This window comes from Chenopodium album, chromosome 21, assembly GCF_948465745.1.
Source record: "Chenopodium album chromosome 21, dcCheAlbu1.1, whole genome shotgun sequence".
In the NCBI taxonomy this organism is placed as follows: domain Eukaryota; kingdom Viridiplantae; phylum Streptophyta; class Magnoliopsida; order Caryophyllales; family Amaranthaceae; genus Chenopodium; species Chenopodium album.
This window is the reverse complement of record NC_137854.1, coordinates 31,044,368-31,063,926: the sequence shown is the minus strand read 5'-3', so window position 1 is coordinate 31,063,926 and position 19,559 is coordinate 31,044,368. Positions and strand designations below refer to the sequence as shown.

The window sequence follows — 19,559 nt, the reverse complement described above, 5'->3', positions numbered from 1 at the left end:
TCTTATACTTTATAAACTTGATTCAACCATGGCAGAACCAACTAATTACATGAGTAGAGTAACCATGATCAAGAAGATTGGTGTTTTATTGATGGCTTTGGATTTGGGATTTAAGTTGATCGGACTTCATGGGGAAAAAAAAAGAGGTTTGGTTTGACAATATCGATGTCAAAACACCAATTAAACGATTACAAAAGTAGCAACATAGCTCTTTCATTCATGTTTACAATGATTTCAAAATTAATCACTCTTTGTTAACACAACAATAAAAAAATTAATATTGCAAGTATTGAAAAACAAATAGGGGAATTACTAAAATAAAAGTTTTTCTTAACAAAGACAATTTCAAAATACAAAATACATAGAATAAGGGAAAATTTGCCATGAATAATACCACCTTTCACCGGTCATCCAATAATAGAACCACCTTTGCATTGTCTCAAAATAACACGACCTTTGACACACATCTTTTATAAATAGAACAAAAAACCGGTTACCTATTTTATAGGTTACATTTGTAATCCCGTATTTTTATACGTATTTTATTTAAAATATGTATTTTATAAAGTATTTAGATAATTTTAATATTTTAATTATGGTATTTTAACCACTTATTCCATGTAAGTTGGAAATATTTTTATAAAAGGAAAGTTTATTTAATCACTTTATTTTATAAAAGTTGGGGTTGTATTTTAAGAAAGTATGATTTTAACAAGTTTTATTAGGGAAGGGATTAGGAAAAATTAAAAGAGGAAAGTTTAGGGAAAAGGGGTTGGTAGAGAAGGGGTATAAATATCCCTCTTATGAGGCAAATCAACTTTGCCCAGAGTGGAGAAAACCCAAGGTAAACTTCTCTCCCTTTTCTCCTTATTTTTCTTTTCTTTTTCTTCCTCTTTCCCTTCCCCTTCTTGTACAGCCGGACCACCGACACACCACCGGCCACCACCGCGCACCACCGGCGCACGGCCAGCAGCCGCTGCGGCACAGGCAGGGGCGGCATCAGCCCAGCCGTGTCGTGGTGGCTGCTGCTGCCGTTTATGGTTCCCGAAAAAAAAACTTAAAAATATTTAATCTTTCTTGTTATAAACTAATCATGCTTTAATCTAATTGTAAATTATGAGTTTTGGGATTGAATTTTGATGTTTGATTATAATAATTGTGTTGATTAATTTTCAGATTTGGTTTTTAATCAAAAAGCCCCAATTTTTGAAACCCTAGGTTCTTGATTTATGAAATATTGAAGGATTATGATGTATATTGGTTTAGATCCTTGATTCAAGTGTTTTAAGGCCTAATCACAACAAGTTTTAATTACAATAAAGTGCTGGAATTTTATGTAGAGCACTTAATATTAAGTTTCTTGAAGGAATTTCATTTACCCATAAATTGGGTTTTAAGTATGAAGTTTTAAATATAATTTCAGCTTATTTTAATTAAATTATGAGGGGTTTTATAATAGTATATATTGCTGGAAATTTGTTTAGAGTGAATTGTAATACTCTACTATGATTTTAATGAGTAGGAGACTTCGAAGTAAGCAATTTCTATAGTCGTGGCGATTTTAAGATCGTACTCAAGGTACGTTCGCGTACTTAGCATATTTTGGTGATGTAGTATCATGCTAGGCTTTCTTTCAATCAATTACAAGTAGTATCATGCTAAGGTTTATGTATGAAATTGTGATTTATTGGCGTTGGTGATTGAATTGTGAAGCATGAATTATTTGTGATGGTTTATGGATTGGAAAATTATATTTTTGGCATGATTATATGGAATACACTTTTATTTATGGCATGTTAGAATGCATGTTTAATTAATCTATATAGTTAATTTGGTTAGGAATATTGAGAAGGAATTTTATTATGGTTCATATAATTTTTATTGATGCTTTAAGCATGGGAATGGAGCTATATAAGTGTCTATGTACACGAGGAATAAATTGTATGTTGGTGCCTTTGTGCACTTAAGGTGTTTTTAACATCGAGGGATAGGATTTGTGGTGCTTTATGCGTTTAATTAAGGTGTCTTTGACACTGAGGTAGAATCTAAAAGGGTTCAACATTAAATATTATATGGTCACTAATTATTCAAGAATTAAATTGGTATGTTTGGTTGATTGAATAATTATTATTGATTAATTTATTATGCTTTGAGAGTCATCACAAAGTCCAATAACATGTAAATAACGTAAAGTGGAAGAGATTACGCACCAAAACTCTTGGAACATATATACCTTGAGTATGAACAATGGGGGAAGTTATGGGGTTTTATATTTAACCATAACTTCTAATGGAGTACAGGACGCTGTACATTCCTTTTTATTTAGGGTTTTTCTACACTATAACCCTCTAACTTTCCGTTTTCTACGATGTGCCCCCTTTTTTGAGAAATTTACACTGTAACCTCAAAATACATTTAGCTTCTATATGGTAACCTTGCCGTTAACTAATTCCGTTACTGGGGCCCACTCACCACTTAATAATATTTTTTAATCGATTTGCGTGTTGGAAATGGTTCCGTTAATGGTTTTGGGGGCTATTTTGTTCCTAAAGCCGCCAAATTGAGCTTAGATTTAACAAAAAAATAACACAAATGACTCGTTTTTCATATTAAGAAATGTCTCGATTTGCGTGTTTACGTATTTAATACACAAAACAAGACATCTGTGTCATTTTTTTGTCAAATCTAAGCTCAATTTGGACCCTTTAGAGCCAAAATAGCCCCCAAAACTTTTCACAGAACTATTTCCAACACGCAAATCGATAAAAAAATATTATTAAGTGGCGAGTGTGCTCCACTAACGGAATTTGTTAACAGCAAGGTTACCGTATAGAAGCTAAATGTTTTTTGAGGTTACAGTGTAGATTTCTCAAAAAGTGGGGCACATCGTAGAAAACGAAAAGTTAGAGGGTTATAATATAGAAAAACCCTTTTATTTATTATTATGTGCAGGAATTCCGCCACCTATGTGTGGTTTTGTCGCTGGCACGGTTAGCTCCCGTGTCAGTTAACCTCAATTTATTTGGGGGAGGTAGAGTTGGAAACCCGTTTGATGCGTAATCAACGCTAAATGAATTATTTAGTGTCTAGTTAAAAAGTCTTTTTGAATGTTGTGCGTGCTTGTAAACAGGTGCATTGAGGTAAGTGCGTGTTGATAGTTGAAAACATGTTAGTGTGTTTAATTACGCTTATGTACTCAGCTTTGCTGGTTGTGTGTATTTGTGTGTTTTGGCCATGTCTTTATCTTGGCCCTATGATGACCCATTTTTAATGGAGAGTAGTGGGGACAAGTAGAGATAAACTTTTCAAGTATTGAAGCATATTCTTGACGGGGCATGAGTGAAGAGTGAATCATGCTAGTTTCCATTAGTTTACGATGTGATTTATGCTTTATTTATTTACAATATATTTTATATGGACTAACGCAAAGGTTTGGTTTTGAAATGGTTTTGAATAAGGACCTTTAATGGTTCCAAGTTGTAGTTTGATTTTATTTGACTTCATTTGTTTTGGTTTGAAACTTTACTTTCGTTTGGTTGACTTTTAAGTTGATTTGTTTGAATGGTTTTTGATTTTAAGTCTTCCGCTGTGTATCTTTGATAATTGCCTTAGCCGTTTTTACGGTGGCGGTAATGTCTTAGATATTCCTAAATCATATTTTAAAGAGTAAGATAGGTATTTAAAGGAAAGGAATTTCTAGGGTGTTACAACATTGGACACGTGTCGCGTTGTAATTTGTTAATTTTTTTTTAATAAAAAACCTTAAATTTAAATTCAAAAAAACATCTTCTTGTTCAGCAGCCCTCCTCCACCTCCACCTCCCCCTCCCTGTTCAGATCCTCCCCTGTCAGCCTACCCACTCACCGAGAACAACCCCCCCTCCACAGCCCCAACCTCGAAGCTGCCCTCCCTCCCACCCCCACACTCGAACAACCACGTATCCCCACCCACACCCTCGAAACCGCCTCAAAGCCACCGTCCCGCCCTTAAAATCACCTCAAAATCACCGACCTCCCCTTGAAACTGCCTCAAAACCACCGCCATGCCCTCGAAATTGCCTCCAAAACCAATTCCCTCACTTGTTGGAAAATAGAGAGAGATCAAAACCCTTTCCCCCACCTGCCGGAAAAGAGAGAGAGATCGAAACCCTATCCCCTACCAACCGGAAAAGAAAGAGAAAGCTTGCGTGAAGGGGAGGGGGGTGCCAAAATCTGGGTAGGGAAGGGAGGGGGTTCAGAATCGGGGATGGGGTAGGAAAGAGGGACTGGGTAGGGAGACCGGAATCAAGGATGAAGAGGGGAGGGGGGCCCGAAACGCGGACGAGACAGGGGAAAGGAAGGGGCCGAATGCTGGTGGTTTCTGGTTAGGGGGGCTTTTTTTTATAAAAGAAAATTGATAAAAAATAGATTAATCCTATTGTGACACATGTCACACGTAACCTATTAAACAAGTTACCAACATGTCACATATTATTTATAGAAAATGTGTGTCAAAGATCGTGTTATTTTGTAATAATCCAAAGGTGTTTCTATTATTGGAAGAGCAATGAAATGTGGTATTATTCTTGGCAAATTTTCCTAAAATTAAAAAATTTCATTATACAATTATAAAAGTAGCAATCCGGACAACGCAGGGACTACCCACTAATTAACCATTAATCAAAAGTGAATTTCTATAGTAAAAAAAAAAAAAGAAGAAAAACTGAAAAAGAGTGAAGTTTCCAAAGCCCCCGCCTTTTTGTTTTCCAAAGAGTGAGCATTGCGTTGATTAGACTAGACACTTAGACAGTCGTTGCTGTGTCATCTTGCTAAAACAGTAAAACCACGATCATTAGTTTTGCTTGTTGAAGAAAAGTTTTGCTTGTTGATTCAATTTGATGAGGCTTGATACCCCTCAAATGCTCAATGTTTGAGGGCCTTCCACAACTAATCACTTTCAAATTACTGTATTAATTATGGAACATTTGGTGCTAAGGTAATCTACTGCCTTCGTTCCCCTATTTTTGTTCAATTATTTATTTGCTATTTTAACCCCATTAATTGGTTTGTGGGGTGCAATAATTGTAAATTATTCTATGATGGTTATGATGCAATTGTATCCATTATTCTATTGTTTTTCTTAATTTATTAGTTTTTCTGTTGGTTTAATAAAAGTTTTTGTTCTTGGGTAACATAAAATGAAGTAGTTTCTTTATGTGAGAAGATATTGACCGTTGATCATTGATTCACTGACCCAACCTGAAAACATTATTTTCTGAATCAAATATTGTATAATATCCGACCCCGGACATTATTTTGGAAAATTTCGGGTTTTACCGACCCAAGAATCGTTGTTTTACAGTCGTAATACTCCGTATGAGCACTATTATATTTGGGAGTTTCCATCTGGTTCATTCTTTGGGCTAATTTGGATTGGGGGTTTAATTTTGGGTAGGTGGTTAGGTTTCGGTCCCCTCTCAATTGTTGTTGTGGGATTTCGAAATCGTATGAGCTCTATGAGGTTATGAGGACTTGTTGATTGTTACTATTTTTTGTGTTTATTGTTTAACATAGTTTTGGATGTGCTTAGACATCAATTTGATCAATAACTTTTTGGTTAGGTCACGTTGCATTTGGTATGAGGGATATGGATAAGAGAAGAGAATTTAATTGATAAGACATGGAATATAAAATGTGTCTTCATTTGTTTGTAATGAATAAAGTAAGACATGGAATATAAAATGTGTCTTCATTTGTTTGTAATGAATAAATTGAGATGTTGCTTGATTGGTTGTAAAAAAAGAATTAAAGTTTGGGATATTGAATAAAACTTACTAAAATATCCTTAATTGTTTTATTTCTCTCTTTTTTCATTTCAATTTACGGGCTGTTTGGTATGAAAAATAGAGATAAGGATAAGGATAATAATATATCTTCATTTGGGGTAAGTCTTGTATGTGGCTTGCCATACAGTGTGGCCAAATTGATTTATAAGAGGAACCTTCATTTATATGTATGAGTAACCTCATTTTTCATAAGAGTAACCCCATGTTGTCCATAAACGTAACCCAAATTTATCATACGAGTGAAATCAACTAATTTAGAAATAAGTAACCCCATTTGTTCATTTGAGGAACCCCTATTATTTTGTTTTAAAAAATGAAAAAATAATTCCACTTATTTAAGAGAGTAACCCCTTTTTCTCATTTAAGTAACCTACATACGTTAAGGTAACCCCATTTGCTCATAACCGTAACCCCATATTACTTAATAAATTGTCTTATATGTGATTATGTGAACTAGCCACATATAAGACTTTGTACTTCATTTGAACTGCAAAAGATTGAGCTCAAATTGGTCTACTCTATAATTATGCTCTATCTTTCTCTCTAATCTTTTAACCCACATTTTTCCACCCTTCAAGTCCTCAATTCACAACTCGACCATTCAAACATATGTCAACCTCATACAAACCTTCATACCAAAGTACCAAATATCCTCATTCCTTTCATTTTGCACACTTGTAATACCAATGTAGACACCATTTACTTCACGCAAAAGTAAAGTACCTCCCATGACAAACTGCTGAGTTTTTCGACCATGATTAAGCCACCGAAGGGAATACCAATTCTTACAAATGAGCAACTACTCTCACGGCAGCTTGCTCTCAGTTTTGGCCTATTCAAGAGTTGGATTAGAGATCAATGTTACCAAGTCTAAGAATTGAGCACCGATTATAAACACTTCGAGGACAAGGTGGAAGTTTGGGCGACTAGTAATGTAATAAACAAACCTAAGGAGGGGGAACTATGGATAGTCTAATATTTTTAGGATAAGAATTAATAGCTTTATTCTAAATTGAGAAAGGGGGAAAGGAAAAGGTGGATAGAATTTGGGATGAATGTTGAGATTTATCAACTAACATCACTATTATGAGAGTTGTGACCTCAAGTCCTCAAGTCACTACTAATAGGAGAGTAGTGAGCTAAACTCACTGTTTTGTGTAAATCTTGGAGCATTTGATTTATTAAATATTCAATCTTATCCTCCCAAACTTTGTTATTTGTTTACTGTTTTGTGTTAATTGTTGCTTGACTGATGAGATTATTACAACTTTAGTCATCGAATATGCAATGTTACTTTGCTTAGTGATATCACCTCACTTGACAACAAACCTTTAGTAGGCATATGACTCAAATGAATGTGTTGCTTTCTTCTCATTGTTGGCATAATTGTTGCAATGGTGATTATCACAGCTCGAGAATTATGAAGAAATGATATCAGTGGAGCGCCTCCACATCAGAATGTATGCGAGCACATATTTTGATCATTCTTCTTAGAGCAATAAATTTAGATTCCATTGTAGTCATAACTGTACAAGATTTGCTTGAATATTTCCAAGATGCAGTTCCACCATTGGAAGTCAGGCAGATGGTGTTGTACTTGGAATATTGGATAAAATTTCAATGAAATGGGAGGAGTATCCTATGAGATGTAGTTAGCCTTAGTACCTTGAAGTTTTGTCCCATGAACAAACTAGTCTGTATAAGGTTTGCTGATAATTGACTTTTGATAACATGTTAAAACTTGAAGTCCCACATTAAAAGTATGTGAAGATATTTTTATATTTATAACGTGCTTGCATCAGTTTAGCATTGTCTCTTCGGAGACATCTGATAAAATTGGAACGATACAGAGAAGATTAGCATGGCCCCTGCGCAAGGATGACACGCACAAATCGAGAAATGGTCCAAATTTTTTTTAAAAACCACCTCATGTCTACTTTATTCTAGTAATGCTCTCAAAGATGCTTTCATAGACATGCTTTTTCTGGTAAATTCATATATCTGGTTTCCAGGTAAGGAATGACATGTAACCCTTTTTTGGTTCTTGTTCTTCAGATAGTCTACTTTCATTAGATGTGATGTACAGAAGACTTTTCTGCATGAATTTGTGTCATGTGCATCTATTGTTTGGAACTCAAAATATTTGATGAGTGCAGTTTTCACTGGCAGCAGTTAACATATTGAACAAGATGAGGGTAGGATTCATAGAAATTTTGAAGAATAGCATGACTCCTAGTCTCCTGCACAAAGATTATGTTACAACATGATAAATTGTTTGCTTACTTAAAAGTTTTAAGTAGGTCATAGAAGCATGCATATTTAAATTAAATAACAATTTGCAAAAATTGATCTTTGATAATCAAAGGGGTGGAGAGCTGATAGTTTATAATAAACTTTCACTTGGCTTGTGGGAAGTTCCATCATAGAACTCCCTTAAAAAATAAACGTATGCCACTTATTGCAGCGAGCACACGGTATTCTTTAGTAAAAGGCGAAAGAATAGTTCGCTTTGTGCTCACTGCGTGGCTGCGTGTTGTTAATGCTAGCAGGCTTTGTTATTTATGTAGCAAAGACCACCTTAGATCTTCTTTCTGGACTGATCTGGGACTTTTGTGCCTATCCTTTATATCCTGTATGCGAAAGATTAGTTCGCTCTGTGCTTACTGTGTGGCTGCGTGTTGAAAATAAAAGCAGGCTTTGCTATTTCTATTTATGTAGCAAAGACCTACCTTAGATCTTCTTTCTGGACTGAGTGTAATATTCCCACAAATGAACAGATGTCTTTGCTTGCTGTTTTAACTTTTTTTTAAAAAGGAGGCATGTACTAGATGTGTTCATTTGTTACACATTTTCTACTTTTGTTCATTCTTTTTTGTTGATTACACTTTTTTTTCCCTATTTTGGCAAACTTTTTCTTATACAAATTTCACTTTTACACTCTCTTCAACTCCTTGGTCTGTAGCCAAGTATGTGCAACTATCATTGAGGAACAAAGGTAGTATCTGAAGTTTTCTTGGCTGTAAATTCGAACTTTCTGCTGAATAGGCACTTGACATACCATTAAGATTAGGACATTTGGGCTGAAAGTACATATAGAGATCCTTCTGGCCCTCACGATAGCAAGAGATTGTGCAATTGTTGTGTTGAGTAGATGACAGATGGTATAATTTATTAACTGATTTCCTATATCATTACATGCAAGAATTTTGTGATTTTCACTTATTTTTCAGTAGATATAATGTAACCAACATATAGTACACTTTGTCATTTGTTTTAGAATCACTAGTACTTAATTGTATATCAAATTAGGCACTTACTACATCTTAGTAGCTTATGTGAAACCCAAAATCTGATGTATAGTGCGAGGCTCATAATGTTACATTTTCCTAGTTTGAGCTTCTATGAAATCCATAATCTAATGTGTAGTGCAAGGCTAATAATGTTACATTTGCCTATTTTGAATGATAATTGTTTGTTGAAATTATAAATGGAGAGCTAATCATATTGTATTTTGTCAGTTTAGTTTTGGAAATAGATATGGTCAGGGGTTGCGCGAACGCAGACCTCCACTATCACAAATTATGACGTACACTCTTCCTCTTTGGGAAGATGTTAGGCAGGCACCCCTCTCAAAGTGCAATGGAGGCCACCTACCTAGGCCATGGGCTTCTTGATCGCCCATTGACCTCGTCCAGGTAAGTATATTTCTCCATATGGCATCCCTTCATTTTGTATCTATGTTGTGATTCTCATTTCCACACTTTTAATAATGTGTGACAATATTCTCATATCCTAAGACATCTTAGAACTTGAAAAAGAGGTAGACAATTTTATAGGTTTCAATTTAAAGGTTCTCTTTATATGATATAGGGTCATGTTGTTAAGAATTGTAAAGTCATATTGTAATGTCATGTTTTGATTTCGTTCTAGAATTGAACTTTGTCAGCTTGGTTTATATTTAGCTTTGTCATATGGGAATTGGGAAGTCAATTTAGAAATGACCTTTGAGACGTGATTTCCACATTGTGATTGCTATCTCATTGGGAGAGAAGAGCCTCAATTATTATCCCTCTACTTGGTTCACAGACTCCAAGCAATCCTCCACCAAAGGTAGGTTTGTTTTTTTTTGGTTTTTGTTTTGTGTGTGTGTGTAAAGGTAAGGAGAAGGAACCGAACTGTGCCTCAACCCTCACGGATTTTGGTCCGGTATTTGTGGGTCAGACACTTTAAAGAGTAAGGGGGAAGGGTAAGGGATCCCCACCCTCAAAGTGTCTTTAGTGGAGATTGAACCCCCAACTTCAAGATTGTAAGGTACAATCCTTACTACTAGACCAAGCTTAGTTTGGTCTCCACCAAAGCTAGTTGGTTAGGAGGAAATCTTCTACCTTTCGTGGAGATGCACAACTGAACAAAAGAGAGAGCGTTTAAGAGAGTGTATTTTGCAATCCTAGGGTTTGAATGCATTGTGTCTTATATATCCTAAACCTTAATCAAACCCACTCATTTCACTCCTCTCCTCATGGCCTGGTCGACCACTACAAGGCCCAACCTTGTTCCTTGATTGATCCAAATCTTGTATAGTGTGACCTTATAGGATACATATAAGTGGGCTTTGAGCTGATTTGTCATCGGCCCAAAGGTTATTAGGACACTCTAGTAAAGGCATAATGACAACTCAATTAAACAGACTATTATGATATTATCTCCATAACTTGATTCATTTTATATTCAACGATTGCACATGAGTTGAGGACACAATTTCTTAAAGGGAGTGGATATTAAACAAAATCATACAAAAGATAAGCTAGCAGATGCTTCGACAAAACTGATCAATAATGATGGATTCATTTGGTGTCAGACCTCTATTGGTCTAGCCAGTACGTAAGCAGCATAATAGTAAAATTTTGTAAGTGGAATAATGTTAAAATAAACAATAGTAAAGCCATATTTAACATTTGTTGAAGAAGAATTATCATATTACATATGACATTAAAATAATAATATTGAGCTTATGTGTGACGTTTACAGTGAAGAGTGTGAACAAAACTCCCTAAACAAGGAGTGCTGTACCACATTGAAAAACTAAAGACTAAGCTACTGCAACATTTGGAAATAAAAGGCAGGAGTTGAGACTAAACAAATCATACCTTTCTCGGCCTTTTGGCTAAGATCAAGTGTAGTATCTGTTCTTATCAGTTTAATATCTGATACGTGGGCCAATGGCCCACAACGATATTAAATTTATTTTTTAAGGGGGAAGATCCATCACAGTAGCTTGCTACTGGGATCTTCAAGTGTCGCCCATGCGTTGCACTACTGCACGGGCCTGGCGCATCCCACCAATACTTAGTTCAAATTATTGGTATGCTACCTTGGACATTCTTGATACTGTTGCCTTCACCCGATGTCAGTATATTATGTTATAAAAGTTCAAAAGGTGAATTGTTTTTGGTCCCTTCACTAGTGATACCTGATGAATGGAGTATGGTTACTGCTAGAAGGCCTAGAACTAGTGGCACATGTCTTTATACAAGTATTTGCTGCTGTTTTGGTTCTTCACCTGGTTGCTATATTAACTGCAGGCTTGGTTCTTTAGATGATTATATGTTTCTTTATTGAAGTCAAGGAGTTAAAACTAGAATTAAGATAGCAACCTAGTGTATCAAGTAGGAAGTAAAGATTGTAGTAAGGACTATTGGTTGGGTAAATGCAGGCCCCTTACATCATGAGTTATGATGTTAGCGTTTCCATTTTGAGAAGATGTTAGGTAGTTGCACCTTCTGAAGTACAATGAAGATGCTAGCAAATACTTAGGCTTTGAGCCTTCATGATGAATTATAATCCATTGACCCCATCCAGGCATTCAGGCACGTATGTTTTATAAACATTTATCTTTACTTGTATACAATCACATCCCTTAAGCAGTACAGCCGAAGTTACATCCTGATTCTGATTCTGGGAGTTTTTCATTTTTTTCTGTGGCTATTTAATTAATAGTGATGTATTGTATGGAGACAGAATTTTGGCCCAAATTCTACTGGTGTTGTTTACTTCATAAAATTTTTTGGTGCTCTCTTTTACTAGTGTCATCACTCGTCAGATTATTACACTATATAGTGCGTATGTACTTATTTTGTCTAAATACAGCTTATTGAACTTAAAAAAACTCATTGTATCTGAACTTATTTTATCTTTTTGTCTTAACTTTTATTAAGTGAAGAGATAAAAACATATTTTGTTTAAAATCTTCAAAAAAAAAAAAAAAAAAAAAAACCTAACTAAACTGAAGTTATTTTGTGTGGAATTATTTTTCAATTTTTTTGACAATATATCTTAACGTATATGAACTTATTATGTCTGCAATACGTCAAAATTGGTTAAAAGAAGCTGAACCAAAAGGAGCTTTAGACTATAGTGGGATAAATGGGGAGTTCTCTTTCAAGTTATAGGCCACTGCAGTCAATATAACGCTAGATGCAGTTAATCTTATTACTTTGTATAGGATAATGGCTGGCCTGCATAAGCTAATGATAATGTGTGGAGCTATGTTCTATTCACGGTTAGCTTTCTCTCTAACTTGATGTATGGTGTTCAATCATTTGGTTACAGTCCTTGCAGATATGAAATTCTATAGCCTTTTCTCTTGTTTTTCACATTCTCTTTCACAGGGCCAACTGACAGTTCAGTACAAACTTTGCCAAGATGAATTCTGTGGAGTTTGAAATGTAAACTCTTTTACTGCTACATGTTACTTATGATTGATTAAACTTTCTCTACGTGTTCACAATATCAAGATAAAGGACTACAATGTTCCAGACTTACACAGTCTTACCCGGAGATAGAAGTAATTATGTGTGATAAACCTTTCTCCATTTTTCCATCAAGCTCTAGATTCCATGATACCTAGCTCGATTGTTAATACATTACTTATCTATGAACTCCAGAGTCTAGACATCAGAATAATTATAAAACTAGGTTCATAAAGTTTTTTGTGAACAAAACCTCCTAATAAGGATTGCTCTACTACACTACCACATTGAAAAGATGTGACAAGGCTACTGTGACTTTTGAAAATAAAAAGCAGGAGATTATACCAAACAAATCATACCTTTCTCGGCCTTTTGGCTAAGATCAAGTGTAGTATCTGTTCTTATCAGTTTAATATCTGATACGTGGGCCAATGGCTCACAACGATATTAAATTTATTTTTTAAGGGGGAAGTCCCATCACAGTAGCTTGCTACTGGGGTCTTCAAGCGTCGCCTATGCGTTGCACTACTGCATTGGCCTGGCGCACCCCACCAATACTTAGTTCATAATTTTGCGTGATATGAGAGTCCAAACCTTATGTTTAAATTTAATTTGTTAGTGTTGAATGTAAATAAGTTCTGCTATCTTCACAACACTGTAAATAATGGACAATGTTATAGCTTGAGCCATTACATTCCTGTGTTCATTTTTAAGACTGATATTTGTGCTTTTTTTAAAAAGTTCTATGCCTGTTTAGGCTCTTGGCTAGTAACCTTTTCTTTTCATTATCCACTGCATATTTTGCATGAACATGTTCTTTCATGTAAAAAAAAAAAGTAGACAGCTGGAACCTAGACTCATGAATTGAAATCTCTCTAAATTATTATTATTATTATTATTATTATTATTATTATTATTATTTTTTAATTTGATTTTTTTTTTTTTTTAAGATTAGGATTCATGGAGAAAATTAGAACATGGAGTCATGGATTTATCCCTTTTAATTTTCGGAAAGGACTCAAGGAGATAGAAGTACAAGGTAGGATAGTCTTGTAATTAATATAAATATTATTGTCTCAGTAACTTAACCCATATATTACTGAAACTTGCTACTCCATTGGAGTGTTTATGATTAGTCCCGAAGGTATTGAGTAAAGAAATCAATTGTTTGATATCATAGTTTTTTGGACACAACTTTTCAAAACATTTGAATCTCAGTTCCATGATGTTGGGGGATGACTCCTTACTCTATTGGCCATTTGAATCTCACTTTGCATTTGTTTTGCATTTTTGCTTTTGATTGTCAGTGTAGCACGCATGGTGTTTAATAAGTGTTGCAGATGCTGAATGATGTTTCTTTTAGTTAGAGTTGATTTACAATATGATGTTCTCTGTAATGTTGTACTGTTCCTCTTAATATTTATCTTTCATAGACAGTTAGTTTCGTTCGTGCAATGCTACCGACTATAAATCAATGTTTTAACTAAACTTGGACGAGAAACCAAAACTTTGTAGCTGATTCGATGCTTCGTTTCAATTGCTGATCAATGTTGTTGCTGAGTTAGTGACAATTCCTTTTTTTTTTCTTCAGAAAACACTTTTGATGCCTACTCTAGCTTCTGTAATCTGCATTACTCTCTGCCTCTGAAATCAGATGACTATATACACCCAGCTCCACAGCTCCAGCATCTTTATTGAGGTCAAACCGGGGACGGCATGAATTGTAAGGTCAGGCTACTATAACCTAAGCTGTGTTTGCTCTATTGTTATTGGGGTGATGACCATATCTATATAGTTTAATAATACTTCGTAATTCAGTGTTCTGTTTGCAGTCATTGGACTGTATCATGAGTAAATAACTACATATATATTGATGCATTATGGGGTAACAAAGTGTGCTTGTAGAGTTCTTGCTTGTTCTGTACTCTTTAGGGAACCATTTCTCACAGTTCTTTATAAGTCATCTGTTACTACCCTAAAGATCGTTTTCATATGGTGGACAGGCTCTCTGATCTTGTTGAAATCTTTGGAAGACAATTTTTTCACTGTTCTTTATAAGATCATCTGTTACTTCTATTAGTAGTGATTAAATTAATGTTTCAAGTGCCTTGTGGCATAATAGCTTTAAAATTTTTATCCCTGTATCTTTCATCTGACACCTTTCTTACTCAAGAAAGGATTTTTATCTAATATTGGCATATGCTCTATATTAGGTTTACTGGAAAATTAAATTTTTGAGCAGTATGTCCCACACTGAAAGTATGTATATATATCTCTTTATTTATAATGTTTAAGCACCTGGTTAGTATTGTCTCTTCGGAGACATCTGATAAAATTGGAACGATACAGAGAAGATTAGCATGGCCCCTGCGCAAGGATGACACGCACAAATCGAGAAATGGTCCAAATTTTTTTGAGCTTATGAAATTGGTTTCCTGGTAAGGACCACTTTACTGGTAAGGACTTAATATTAGAGTCAGGGTAGGATTCATTGGGAGTTAGGGACATAGAAGAGTAGCATGGATCTTGCATAGAGATTAACCACAACTTGAGAAACTGTTCCAATGTCTGTTCACAACTCAGACATGAAGTGCTTAAATAGTCTTTGCTTAGGACATAGTATATATTAGATACTTTACGTGATTTTCACCGGGATTTATACTCAATACACTCCTTAAGCCACATGACGCATCGGGTATCATTAAAATTATCGCTTACTGCAGGTCTATATGTAAGTAAAGCTTATTTCTCTTATTTTCTGTAGTTAAGTAGGCTAATTGCATTGAAGGTCAAATGAAGAAAAAGAAAGAAAATGTTAGGTCAAGGGTCAAGTAACCATCTGCAAAGATGATCTTTGATTACCACAATTTTAGGGTTGTCTATAAGAAACTTGAACTTGTCTTGTGGGAAGCTCCTATAAGGAGCTCCCTCCAAAAATAAACGTATGCCACTGAATGCAGCGAGCACACGGTATTCTTTAGTAAAAGGCGAAAGAATAGTTCGCTCTGTGCTCACTGCATGGCTGCGTGATGATTTTGATTGATGGCTTTGTTATTTATGCAATAAGTTGTACCTTTTATCTTCTTTCTTGACTGATGTGGGACTTTTGTGTCTTACCTTTATATTTTATGTGAAATTTTGGCTGCAGAGTATGAAGAGCGTAATATTCTCACACGTCTTTGTTTGCTGTTTTAAGGGAAGATGACTCTACACAGTAACTGTCTTTTGATGGATGTTGCCTCCTACAAATATTAACTCTTGTTTGAAAGAGGTATGTACTACAGTGATTGTCTTTTGGTTACACTTTCTATTGTTGCTTTTTTTTTTTTTTTTTTTTTTGTTGAGTACACTGTTTACTTTTTCCTACATTAGCAAACCTTTTCTTACACAAGCCCCTTTTACAATACTCTTTATCCAACTCGATCTCTGTAGCTAAGTAGGTGTAAAAACCAGGTTGGAAAAAGCAATTGTTTGAACTTCTTGGTAGTACATTTGAGTTATTTTGTAAATTGGCAAACAAACATCACCGAAAGCAAATATTGGCCGGTGTGCGCTTTCAGTTTACCGACCCCTATAACTAAAACCCCCTAAATCTTTCTTCCTTTTATTATGGCTCTTGTTTAGATCACCAGATCTAGGAACTTTAGTTTTTTTTTTTTTTTTTTGGTCATAAATATTTATTATTGCCTTAAAGTTAAATGTAGATGTTAATATAATTAAGAAAGATTATAAAAATTATTGGTAAAAAAAAAAAGGGGGGGGGGGGGGGGGCTTGATATATATAAAGTGAGTATGCCTTTTATCTTGTCTATAGGGGATGCTTCTAAATCTTGGATTTTGATAAAATAGGATAACTACTATGGAATACCAAACTCCAAGATTACCCCACATGATTCAAAAGAATTAGAAAAACAATAAAAAAAAAAATTTCAGGTAAAGGATAAGGATACTCAGTTTTGCAAGCATCAATGTCTTGTGAACTTGAATTGATACCTAGTACATACAAGTATGTCTTACACTCACGTTAGGTGGATTTCTCCGTAACCTTCCATGAGGTTATTAAAAACACGATTGTGCACTAAACTTTTCTCAAATCAATAGTGTTCTTGTAATTTGTAATTATAACGTCCCATTAGGCGCACATTCTGTACCTGTAACAGATGTCCCCAAAAGAGGATAAAGATTACCATGACGAATTCCCTTCATCACTACCAAGGAACCACAAACAACTTTTACAACTCCAAATTCCAAGACTATTTTACAACCACTTTTCTCTAATAACCTAAGAGAAATAAGGTTCTTTCGCAAATTTGGGATATGTCTCACACCTTTCAAGATTATTATTGTTCCATCATGCATCTTGACTTGGATAGTACTTAACCCGACAGTTTTACAAGCATGATTGTTTCCCATCAAAATAGTACCACCATCCAAACTCTCATAAGTTGTAAACCACTTTCAGTTTGGACACACATGTTGAGATGCACCTTAATCAAGTATCCATTTACTTGAATCTCATTGCATTGTTCTGAAACTGATTAACAATAATAATCCTCGTCATTTGAGACAAACCTAGCTTCTTGTTTTTCATGTTGTTTTCCCCTGAAGTTGTTGTTGTTCTTCTTCTTCTTGAATAATACCCTCTTATTTGGGCAATTAGCTTTAAAATGACCAAACTCACCACATTTGAAACATGGCCTTTCCGCAAGAGTTCTAGATTTTGATCTAAAATTTCCTCCCTTGCCTCGCCCTCTTCCAATCCCTGAGCTTGTTCGTTGTGTTCTCTTCCATTACTAGACATCATTTTGCTTGTAGCAACCAAAGCTCCAGCAAAATCTTTTGTCTTTTACTTATGCTTCATCTTGGACTGAAAATGTGTGATCAGCTTTGCTACAATAGGTGGGGGCAACTAATTCAATACTTAGAAGTGCTAGTATCTGAAGATGTTAAGGAAAGTAAGAGATATATTAAATCTTTTAGCTTAAATTCCCTTGCTATCGTTTATTGCTTTAGATACTTGGTGATATTTACTGAGGTTTGTTTAGGAAAAGTCACAGCTTTTGGAAGTTGCACAGGTGATAGTGTACCTAGAATATTGGATAGAAAATGAGTTGTGGTTGGCTTTGGCACTGTGAGATGTTTTGGGTGTAACAAATTCTAGTACTAGTAGGTTTCTGGATTTGATTTTGTGGGTAGCAAAATGCAGTGTATATAGTCCCACATTTGAAAAAGATAGAGATAAAGGCTATATTATAATGCTCTTGCATCTTATTAATTGTCTCTTCGGAGACATCTGATAAAGATACAGAAGATATGTTACTGTGTTAAATTATTTCCTTTGGTTTATTTGGTTTTCCTACCATTTTATGCTAATCACTGACATATATTCTGATGATTTAACTGGTAATTGGATAGGGGCCGCGCGAACGCAGGCCCCCACTATCACAAATTATGACGTACACTCTTCCTCTTGGGAAGATGTTAGACAGGCACCCCTCCTAAAGTGCAATGGAGGCCACCAACCTAGGCCATGAGCCTTCTTGATCGCCCATTGACCCCGTCCAGGTAAGTAATTTGCTTGTCCATACACATCTTCATTTTGTAGTCATCTCTTTTATACACCCCTTGTTAGTTAAGTGATGTGGGACAAGATCCAACCTTGTTAAGCTAACTATTATGAATTTAAACTATATAGCTAATAAGTGATATATTCATGTTTGTGTTTTTGTATGCGTCAACTCTCCAAATCTAGTACTGAAGATGAAATAATTGAAAGAGCAATACATCATATGTGATAAATCTATGTACAGTAGCCACTCTTGTTTAGGGCTCTTCTAAGCTGTATCCAAAATATAAACTATGGACTGTATCAGTTCAGAGATTTAGATGATTGAAGTGCATCAACTTTTCTGAAAAACAGTTGCCACTCTTGTTTGCCTCTATTAATCGCAGACAGATGATTCCTTTGCATCTCTGTGCTAATGGTATTTCTAATTTTAGTAGGCGGGGAATATTTAATACTACATTTGACCTTAGACAGTCAGAACAATTACTAGATATTAAAACCGAAAGACTTGTACTGTTATTATACCTCCAGGTATATAATTGTATATGATCTCTACACCATACCTTTGCATGCCAACCCTTGCATGGTCTTCTTGGTATCTATGGAGTACTAGTTATACTAGCCAGTAGTGCTGAAGGAGTTGAGTAAAGATAACAAATGTTCTCTACCCTTTAGGAAATGGCCTCTAATTGGCACCAATAACTGGCTGTATATGATATCGTAGTTTGTTGGACACAAGTATTCAAAACATTTGAATCTTAGTTCCATGATGTTGGGGGATAACTCATCACTCTCTTGGGCGGTTGAGTATAACTAAAAATGAAGTCTATGTTCCTTCTCACTTTACATGTGTTTTAGATGTTTGCTTAGTGTAGTACATGTTGTTTGATAAGTGTTGCATATGCGGAATGATGTTTCTTTAAGTTAGAGTTGATTTACAATATGCTGTTATCTGTAATGTTGTACTGTTCTTAATTTTTTTTTTCTTTTGTAGATTGTAAGTTAATTTCGTTCTTGCAATGCTACCGACTATAAATCAATGTTTAAACTTTAACTTGGACGAGAAGCCAAAACTTTTTTTTTTTTTTTTTGACAGCTAGAACAAAGGGACTAGTCCCCAACAATAGAACTATTAATAGATAGGCGGGCAGAAGCTTTTCAATTTGTTGTTGCCACATCCTAATACTTTGCATCCCCGTCTTCCTTCCTTGAATCCAACCTGCAGCTCGAGAGTCTTGACAGTGTACCTGCAAATGCCAGTTACAGTTGTTGAGAGCAGTTTCCATTCCTTTGTAAATAGTGCATAGCATACTAGCAATTCCATTTCCTTGCTGCCTTGTTTCCTCTCCATGTTTTAGGATAAGCTCGTTTTCTCCAGCTGCCAACACCAGTTTTTCAGTTGCCTGAGCCTCTCTTTTTC

The 19,559-nt window shown here is 35.2% G+C and overlaps 8 non-coding genes across 8 annotated transcripts; 4 read left to right on the top strand and 4 right to left on the bottom strand.

Annotated features, from left to right (window-relative positions):
- The first annotated feature begins 7,635 nt into the window (after positions 1–7,635).
- On the top strand, positions 7,636–7,738 carry LOC145603171 (U6 spliceosomal RNA). Its single transcript, XR_014104704.1, has one exon. It is a non-coding gene; the product is annotated as a U6 spliceosomal RNA (small nuclear RNA).
- Positions 7,739–8,236: 498 nt separating this feature from the next.
- LOC145603355 (U5 spliceosomal RNA) lies at positions 8,237–8,352 on the bottom strand. The gene has a single exon (XR_014104859.1). It is a non-coding gene; the product is annotated as a U5 spliceosomal RNA (small nuclear RNA).
- A 1,014-nt stretch (positions 8,353–9,366) lies between these two features.
- Positions 9,367–9,527, bottom strand: LOC145603297 (U1 spliceosomal RNA). The gene has a single exon (XR_014104815.1). It is a non-coding gene; the product is annotated as a U1 spliceosomal RNA (small nuclear RNA).
- A 1,440-nt stretch (positions 9,528–10,967) lies between these two features.
- Positions 10,968–11,164, top strand: LOC145603327 (U2 spliceosomal RNA). Its single transcript, XR_014104837.1, has one exon. It is a non-coding gene; the product is annotated as a U2 spliceosomal RNA (small nuclear RNA).
- Positions 11,165–12,928: 1,764 nt separating this feature from the next.
- On the top strand, positions 12,929–13,125 carry LOC145603329 (U2 spliceosomal RNA). Its single transcript, XR_014104839.1, has one exon. It is a non-coding gene; the product is annotated as a U2 spliceosomal RNA (small nuclear RNA).
- A 1,758-nt stretch (positions 13,126–14,883) lies between these two features.
- Positions 14,884–14,986, top strand: LOC145603170 (U6 spliceosomal RNA). Its single transcript, XR_014104703.1, has one exon. It is a non-coding gene; the product is annotated as a U6 spliceosomal RNA (small nuclear RNA).
- A 495-nt stretch (positions 14,987–15,481) lies between these two features.
- Positions 15,482–15,597, bottom strand: LOC145603352 (U5 spliceosomal RNA). The gene has a single exon (XR_014104856.1). It is a non-coding gene; the product is annotated as a U5 spliceosomal RNA (small nuclear RNA).
- Positions 15,598–17,984: 2,387 nt separating this feature from the next.
- Positions 17,985–18,146, bottom strand: LOC145603216 (U1 spliceosomal RNA). Its single transcript, XR_014104747.1, has one exon. It is a non-coding gene; the product is annotated as a U1 spliceosomal RNA (small nuclear RNA).
- Between the last annotated feature and the right edge of the window lie 1,413 nt (positions 18,147–19,559).